The 7,805-nt window shown below is 38.2% G+C and overlaps 1 non-coding gene across 1 annotated transcript; it reads left to right on the forward strand.

Moving 5' to 3' along the window:
* The first annotated feature begins 2,644 nt into the window (after positions 1-2,644).
* Positions 2,645-2,707, forward strand: LOC132540061 (U7 small nuclear RNA). Its single transcript, XR_009551330.1, has one exon. It is a non-coding gene; the product is annotated as a U7 small nuclear RNA (small nuclear RNA).
* Positions 2,708-7,805: the final 5,098 nt, after the last annotated feature.

Here is a 7,805-nt window from a genome sequence, read left to right on the forward strand (position 1 = left end):
TTGGGGTCTACATTTTGGAAGAAGTTAATAAGTCTATTTTAGGTATCTTTCAAGGATCCCATCTCATTCTTACTTTTTAAAAAAATGAAGACATTGGAGAAAAGGGAGGCAATACCATTTTTCACTTGTTTGCCACCAGAATCATTTCCTGGGACTTCACATCTGCATTGTTCCACCACTCCCTGGTAAACACTGTTTTTATAGAGGGTAAGAGAGAGAGAGAGAGAGAGAGAGAGAGAGAGAGAGAGAGGTTACAACATTAGTCCATCAAACAGGGCCCTCGTGCATGACGAGTATACTCTATTTAGGGAGTTATCTCCTAGACCCCAGTTTATATTATTTAACTAAACAGAAAGCTTAAGCAGTAGACAGAGAAAATTTCAAATTGCCAGTGCTGCTTTGCTTCTTTCTTCTTCTACTCCTCCTCCTTCTCCTCTACTCCCTCTTCTTCCTCCTCTTCTCTCCTCCTACTCCACCTCTCTCTCTTGCTCCTTCTCTTCTTCCTCCTCTACCTCCTTCTCCCCTTCTTTTTCCTTCTCTTCCTCCTCCTTCTTCTAATCACTATATATACTCTATCTTCCCTTGATTTCTCCAAATCCACTTTTGGGTTGTCTTTATTTTGAGGTCTATGGATTTCTCTAAGTACATAAAGCAATGTTTATTCAGTACAAAGCAAGTCCTCTACTTTGTAGACCCAAAGAGTCTTACTTTTCCCCTTAGAATTTCCAGTTTCTTTTCTATGTATGGAAAGACTTGTACATTAATCCAAACTAGGTAAGATCTGAAAGTACTATTTACATTCGTATATTGAAATAGACCTGAGAAGCAAGCAAAACTTGTAAAAACTGTTTCCCAAGAATATTCTTTTGTTAAGTCATTGCTACATCACATGGCATTTCTTGTGTCTGGTTTTTCAACTCTTCCCAATCCACCACCTCAATCAATCATTGTGAAGATCGCTATAGTGACCATTCACCAGTGAAATCCTTTTTAATATTTTACTGACTCCTCTGACCAAATAAAAACATATAAAGAGATACAATCCACATCTACTGACAAAAAAATATTCTGTGATGAATTTTCAAGTGATATGAGGCTTTGGATCAATTAAGCCTCAAACCCTGGTTGACGTTTTATTCAGTAAGAACTGACTTCTAGTTATATCTCTCCTAAAGTTTCCCATCATTATCTCATCCTGAAGTGAGAAAATTTTGAAAAGTGTTGTTATGCTTCAGTACAGGGGTCTGAGGCAGTTCTTCCCTTCCAATGCCTTTCACTAGCAAAGCCTGTGTTTATGCTCTGTGATGGTAAAGAAAAAGCATTGTATTTCCAAATCTTACTGATATTAGGAAAAAGTTAGATGCAAGGGATGAAAGGTTAAATCAAAGGAAGTATTTTATCCTTGGAAAGAGGTCCGATTATTTAGCTAATTATTGTCACCATACTATAAGCCATCTGTCTTACTATTTAGTTGTGTTCACTGTCATGTTTTACTTTTTAAAGAATCTGTAAGAAATTAACTCTGCCCAGAATATGTAGAATTTTGTAAATTCCTAAAACCACTATTATATAAAAATACTCATCTTATATTTACAGTCATGTCTTGATAACCTTTAGAACATCAGTAATGCAGCTTCTTTGTTTCCAGTATATAAGACAGACAGGGGTAAGATGACCTAGATCAGCTTTTAAATTGTTTGGATTGCCAGATCATTACCAAAAACACAGGAAGATTTGAAAATTACATAGGGCCTTGAAAAGCTGTGGAGCAAGAACCCTGCCTTCAGTTGCCCTGTACAGTCAGAGACAGTTACTAATACATAAACCAGACATTGGATTGCTTCAAGCCATAAATTTCTCTGGGTTCCAGTTAGCCAGAGCAGTAGAAGAAAAGTAGAATGAAGGAAAGAAAATTATGGTTCAACTTGAATGTTTTGAAATAAGCCCATTATGCTAACTTTATTCCCTCCTACACAAAATAAAACAAACAAAAAAACTCTTGAGAGAACAGAGTAGAATCTTCCATTTTGATGTATGACAAGAAAAGCAGAATTTCTGTAATTTGCCTAGGAAAAGGAATAAATATGATGTATAGAGTTGCCACACAGAATAATATCAAAGACCAAGACAAGAAATCCTTTCTAACCTAAATCCAATTATGCACATGTCCTTACAAGTTACTTAGTCATCTAACTATAGCTTAAAAGTGTTATGGATACTTCATATGTGTTTCCACACAAAATGAAACATTCTCCTTAAATGACCCAGATGTTTCATACTAGGTTTTCATTTAATGTTTAACATTGTCTCAATTTTTTTGTACAGTTATTTGACAGTTATTTGTGTGGAGGACATCCTAATAGCTACAAGAAAAACAAGTTACTAACAAACCATATAATTTTTCTGTTGGCATGGCTGAACTTCCCCATTCTAGACTGGCCCTTTCAGATAGAGACAAAGGGAAAGATACCACAGCACCAAAGCTTACTCCAAAGTGGTGGTGGTGGGAGGATTTCATGTAACAAAGCATACTTGAAAAAAAAAAAGTATTTGTTTTCATGAAAATTATTATGCTTAGCTCTGGAATATGGTGGTATCAGGAATTGAACTTAGGGCCTCTAAGACCTCAGGCACAAAAGCCCACAAGTGTTACAGCTCTTTTAGAATTTGTCTAGCAGTTCTTCCGGTCTCTACCGGAAGCACCCCCCAACACACACACACACACACAAAAGAAATTCCAAAGTTCACTACACTACCACTGGTACTATCTCCACAGCCATAACAAACCATCTTTAAAGAGAAGATGGCAATCTAAAAAAAATAAGCTGTAATGAGAAGAAAGTTAATTGACATAAAGCTGAAAACAATGAACTGTTATTGGGTTCAAAGAAAGGTTTCCCACGGTAGGGAAATCTTCAAGGAGAATGTAATTAAAATGCATCTTAAGATGATTTTATTTTGGCCGTTGCCAAGGCTTCATGACTTTGTCTCTCTCTCATTTTTTTTTTCAAATAGACAAATAAAGAGACAGAGTAAGGAAAAAAAAAACAAAAAAAAAAACAGAAAAAACACCATGGACTAAAACTTCTCTCAGCACAGTATGGTTTAGACTTAAACCTGAACTGGGCACTGGAAGACTAAATGCTTTCCCAGGTAACAGATTTGTTGGCCCATAAGATTCATTTCTATACGTGAACGTTTATTTGATTCCCATTCACTTTGCAAGTAGATTATTCTGTAAGTGGCTATTGTGGGAGTGAGATGGGAATTCCATGCTCAAGAATGGTGAGACAAGAACACTTTAAAAAAGACTCTCCTAGATGTATTTTTATATAATACATTTACACACTTATATAGCTTTCTATATCTTTTTTTAAAATTAGTTCATTTTCTCTCAGGGACTTTTTAATCTTTCTTACATCTTTTTTTTCCTTTGTTTTTCTCATCCTTCTTATATATATTTGTCTTGCATTTCTCCAGTTTGGTGGCTATTTCTGAAATATTAATAATCATAACAACTATTACTATTATTACTATTTGCCAGAGCACTGCTCATCTCTCCTTCCTAAGTGAGTTGGAATTTACTTTGCAGTATTGTGAATTACATTTCATCTTTTTTGAAGCAACTCTTTTCCAGTCTATTTTCTTCACATACTGGAAGATTGTTGCTACTTTGTTTCTAGTACATAGTACCTTATCTAAGTGTCACATATGCAGTATTCATATTATTTATATTAGGTGGATGATCTAAGAGAGTAAGAGACAGCTCATCCAGTCAAGCTTTTTGCTTTCTGGGTTTGACCCCTGGCATTATAAGGGAACAAACAAAAGTCACTGGGGAACCTCTATATATGGTAGAACAATGCTATTATAGTTCTCCTCCTCCTCCCCCTTATTCTCCTCCTCCTCCTCCTCCTCCTCCTCCTCCTCCTCCTCCTCCTCCTCCTCCTCCTCCTCCTCCTTCTTTTCTGCCTGCAGGGTTATATCTGGGGCTGAGTGCCTGCTCTACAAATCCACTGCTTTGGTGGCCATTTTTTTCCATTTTATTGGATAGGACAGACTGAAGTTGGGAGGAGAGGGGGATAGAGATGGAGAGAGGCAGACTTGTTTCACCACCCATGAAACTTCCCTTCTGCAAGTAGGGAGCGAGGGCTCAAACTCCAATCTCTGCACTGGTCTTTGTGCTTAGTACTATGAGCACCTAACCAAGTGCGTCACCGCCTGGACCCCCTGCATATTTCCACCATCCTTCATCTCCCTCTCCCTCTCTCCCTCTCCCTCTCCCTCTCCCTCTCCCTCTCCCTCTCCCTCTCCCTCTCCCTCTCCCTCTCCCTCTCCCTCTCCCTCTCCCTCTCCCCTCTCCCCTCTCCCTCTCCCTCTCCCCTCTCCCCTCTCCCTCTCCCTCTCCCTCTCCCTCTCCCTCTCCCTCTCCCTCTCTCCCTCTCTCCCTCTCTCTTTCCCTCTCTTTCTCTGCCACTCTCTACTAAATTTAAAAAAGGCAAAAAAAGAAAATTTGGGTCTGTGAGACAGATACTCTGTATAGACTAGGCCTTGATTGAAGTCCCTGGTTTTTTGTTGTTTGTTTTTTATTTTTAAATTTCTTTTGGCTCTCTTGCTTCCCCTCCCTTCTTTTCCCCTCCCCTCCCCATTCCTTTCTTTTCACTGGAATACTATTCAGTTCTGGCTTGTGGTGGTGCCTTGCATTGAACCTGAAACCCTGCATCCTAAAGCATGAAAGTCTTTTTTATAATGATTATAATAACTCCCATCCTCTGCCTCTACATTAAAAAAAAAAATTGGGGAGAAGGCAGAGTTAAAGTCAAGGAATTTTATCCTTCAGTTTTAATTTTGTGTGTTTAAGAGCTTTTATTGCTATTGCTTATATCTGTTACCCAATTACCTGTGTTTTCTGGAAAAAAAAAATCTACCAGATGGTTTTGTTCATATGCACAATATAAAGAAAAAAAAAAAAAAACTTGGTACATGTTTCACCATTGATCTATTTTCAAATTCCCAAATAGAATTGATATTATCTGGGACTATGCCCTGGCTTTTCTTTGCTTTTTCTTTCCTAAATTGGAGTCTTGTCCACAGTTCCATCTTTAGTGTAATTTCAAAACCAAGATTTGATTAGAGGGCTTCTAGTCTCCAGATGTGATCAGAATTTCATCTTCAAGCATGGCCCACTTAAGCAGTGGTAAAACTCTGTTGGGTGGACTATTATCAAAAAGCAGAGAGCTCTCCTTCCAAGCTCCATGATTCAACATGGTTGATGTTTGTGTTAGCACTGGAAATCAATTAGCCATTAAGTCCTAACTGACTCACAGAAAAGGATCTTTTACAGAGACCGGTCTTGAGTGTGTGAGATACAGAAAAGTTCTTTAAATGGATTTTTCCTCCCCCTCTGTTTCTTTCCTATAACGATAGTTTGCATGGGATCATGGAGCAAAGACAAAGCTGAAAAGACCACTGTCAGTGTCTGAAAGAAGTTGAAGTCCCTTGCTTAACACAGAGATACAGAAGATTGGGGAGCAGAACACTCTCACATAGATTGGCTCAGTATCACACAAGTGAAACCAGAATTTAGTATAACGTGCATAAATATGGAACATTCCAGAAAAGGAAAATAAATCATAGATATTTCAGTAAAATGGCAGATCTAGCCTGCTTTGTGATAAGGAAATTCAAATATGAAAAGGACAGAACATTGTTTTCATAGTTCTTGGAGAGGTTCAAGAACCTTAACTTTCTCCCACTTACCCACAACTTAAAACTCCATCTCTTCAGAAATTCCCTATTTGTATTTAAACAGAAACAGCTCTGTGAGTCCAGAACTTCAAAGTTAGGAAGAAAATGCAATCTTCCTAGAGATGCCCCCCTCCCCCATGATCCCACTGGGGCCCAAATCCCACAGTAGTCTCCAACCTTAGATCTCTTCATGACCTTATGCTGATATACGCATAAGGTTTATACATGTTTCATTCTACTTGTTCCTTACCTTTACTTTCTAAATTCTGCAATGTGAGTGAGATCATCTGGCATGATTTTCTTTCCTTTGAAAAACCTCCCCACTGACATTGGAATCTTCACAGGTGTAAGCATTCAAAGCAAGGAACCTTCTAGGCATTGGCAGTTCTCACAAGTGTGGGCCCCAGACCAGAAACACCATCATTATTTGAATACTTATTAGGAATGCAAATTCCTGAACCTCATCAAGGACTTACTGAAGGAACAGTCTGAGTGGGTCAGAAGTCTGTGCTGTAGGGGGTCTTCTACTCAGTCCCATACACTCCCAGCTCTAGGACCTCTAAGTAGACAACTTGGGTTCAATTAAATTAAAGCCTACTTTCAGTCTTTTCCTTCCTTCTTTTTTTCCCCTCATCTTTTACCCACCTCTGTAATCTAACAAGAAAGAACTCAAAGGATTCCCACATCATCTAAGCCAGGCCTGGAGATGGACATTTGTAAGAAAGAATAAAGACCCGCAGCACACACACACACACACACACACACACACACACACACACACACACACCTCAAGCCTACAGGTGTGAAAATTTGTGCTTCCAAGTCCCAACCTCCACACCTGAAAACAATGAAATAGTTTACAAAAGGAATAGGACTGACTTGCCTAACAACAAGAAGTAGAAACTTATATACATTTACAAGAAGGTTAAAAAAAAAGAGATACTAAAAGGGAAGAGGGCTTGGTTGGGACTTGGGTATTCCAGCCTCTACACTGCTCAATATCTACTTTTATTTTCATTTTTTTTCCAGTGCATTAAAAATAATTTTACCTCAAGAGCCAGACCTCACTAGAAAAGATAGAAACAGGCTGAAGGTATGGATCCACATGCCAATGCCCAGGTCCAGTGAAGAAGCAGTTACACAAGTCAGACCTTCCACCTTCTGCACCTCAAAAAGAATTCTGACCCATACCCCCAGAGGGGGAGAAATGTTAGTGGAAGATGACCAGAGGGCTGTGAACTCCAATTCTATCAAGATCCAAAGAGACGAGAAAAAAGGCAAGGGCATTCAGAAGTAGAAATAGGTGGAGATGTGGTTTAGAAAGGAAGAGAATTCAGGACCATAGAATAAAAGGGCAAATATATAAAATATAGATAATTCTAAAAGTGAGTCAACCTTTATCTGTGACCTTGAGAGAACTACTGCAGTTTCCAGTGGAGAGAATGGGGACACAGAGCTCTGGTGCTGGGAAACAGTGTAGAATTAATAATGGCCCTATTATCTCATAATTTTGGTAAATCAATATTAAGTTACTAATCAAAAAGATAAGACAATCTTATGTGGGGTCTACAGTTATGTATTTGCTTTATCACGTGAGTGACCTAGGTTTGAGCATAACGCGTACCACACTGAAGGACACTTCAATGCTGTCATATCTTTTCTTCTTTTGTCTCACTATCTTATATCTAAAAAATGTTGGTTTGGAGCTGTGAAACCCCAGTGATGATTAATATCTATCGTTCTCTCTCTCTCTCTTCTCTCTCTGTCTCTCTCTCTTCCTCCATATATAGGGTCATCTACTTTTATTTTCAGTAAGATTATATTGTGAAAATTTTTTTTCAGTGCATAGTATTTTTTACTTTCAATAAAGCATTTTCTCCTAATACAAATGAGGTAATGTATTTTAAAAAAAGGTTTGTGGACAAATGAGGTAATGTATTAAATGTATTAATGCATTAAAAGGAGTTAATGTATTAAAAAATGGTGTGTGGACAGATGTTTCTTTTTTCTTTTTCTTTTTTTGGCTATATTACTCTCCAGCTCACAACAAGCTCACT

Source organism: Erinaceus europaeus, chromosome 8 (assembly GCF_950295315.1).
Source record: "Erinaceus europaeus chromosome 8, mEriEur2.1, whole genome shotgun sequence".
Taxonomy (NCBI): Eukaryota; Metazoa; Chordata; class Mammalia; order Eulipotyphla; family Erinaceidae; genus Erinaceus; species Erinaceus europaeus.